At 38.9% G+C, this 1,144-nt stretch overlaps 1 protein-coding gene across 5 annotated transcripts in view; it reads left to right on the top strand.

The window, feature by feature from the left end:
* LOC116674011 (chloride intracellular channel protein 4) overlaps positions 1-832 on the top strand; it is a 25,214-nt gene extending 24,382 nt beyond the window's left edge. For 2 of the 5 annotated variants that reach the window (XM_032506484.1, XM_032506486.1), the window contains exon 7: positions 1-828. This exon is cut by the window's left edge and continues 795 nt beyond it. The gene's annotated coding sequence lies outside the window, so the exon portion shown is untranslated. The other 3 variants (XM_032506485.1, XM_032506483.1, XM_032506488.1) reach the window with 2 other exon arrangements.
* Positions 833-1,144: the final 312 nt, after the last annotated feature.

Genomic DNA, 1,144 nt, shown 5'->3' with positions numbered 1-1,144 from the left:
TGTGTGTGTGTGTGTGTGTGTGTGTGTGCTCTCACAGGTTGGGCTGCACATGTCAATTGTCATCTACTGAAACTTTATGCTTATCATTTTAAAAATAATGAAACCAGTAATTATTCTCACTTTTTAGACGATGGCAGGGCCAAGACTCAATAAATGGTACAAAGAAAGAGCTTAACTCTTCGGTGTTACTGCATTAAAAACATGTTTAGCTACTATTATGTTGTCTACCCTTTAGGGATTAGTTAACAACTCGTCTTTTAATTTGAATCACAACCTTTACACTATAAATGTCAAGTAATGTAATTGTAAGATGGCAAATATGAATGAATCATGTAAAATGACAAACTGTTCCTTAAAATGTGTCTCTCTGTCTTCTTTCAGTTCGAGACATTTTGATTTCTTGTGAATGCACATGGCCTTGATTTGTTTGTAATATGTTTGGATTTTATTGCCGAAAACAGCTGAGAACTGTGCATTCTGGGAGCCAGCGGGGGGCTGACGGACCTGTAAAGTTTCCCACCCGTTTTTACTTCCAATACTGAAGTACAAAAAGATTAAATGAAGGTCAAAACCACAAAGATTTACAACCCAAGGTGTAATAAACTGGAATTATCCTGTAGGGTTACATTACAGCTTGTTTCTACCTGATGATGAATTTCTGTCCTGTAGGGTAACATTACAGCTTGTTTCTACCTGATGCTGAACATCTGTCCTGTAGGGCATTACAGCTTGTTTCTACCTGATGACTGAACATCTGTCCTGTAGGGTAACATTACAGCTTGTTTCTACCTGAATGTTGAACATTCTTCCTGTAGGGTACATTACAGCTTGTTTCTCCTGATGATGAACTCTGTCCTGTAGGGTACCATTACAGCTTTTTCTACCTGATGCTGAACATCTGTCCTGTAGGGTAACATTACACTTGTTTTTCTACCTGATGCTGAACATCTGTCCTGTAGGGTAACATACAGCTTGTTTCTACCTGATGCGAACATCTGTCCTTAGGGTAACATTACAGCTTGTTTCTCCTGATGATGAACATCTGTCCTGTAGGGTAACATTACAGCTTGTTTCTCCTGATGAGAACATCTGTCCTGTAGGGTAACATTACAGCTTGTTTCTACCTGATGATGAACATCTGTCC

Source organism: Etheostoma spectabile, chromosome 24, assembly GCF_008692095.1.
Source record: "Etheostoma spectabile isolate EspeVRDwgs_2016 chromosome 24, UIUC_Espe_1.0, whole genome shotgun sequence".
NCBI lineage: Eukaryota > Metazoa > Chordata > Actinopteri > Perciformes > Percidae > Etheostoma > Etheostoma spectabile.
Note: the sequence above shows the minus strand (reverse complement) of the source record. Positions and strands in the feature narration are given on the sequence as shown.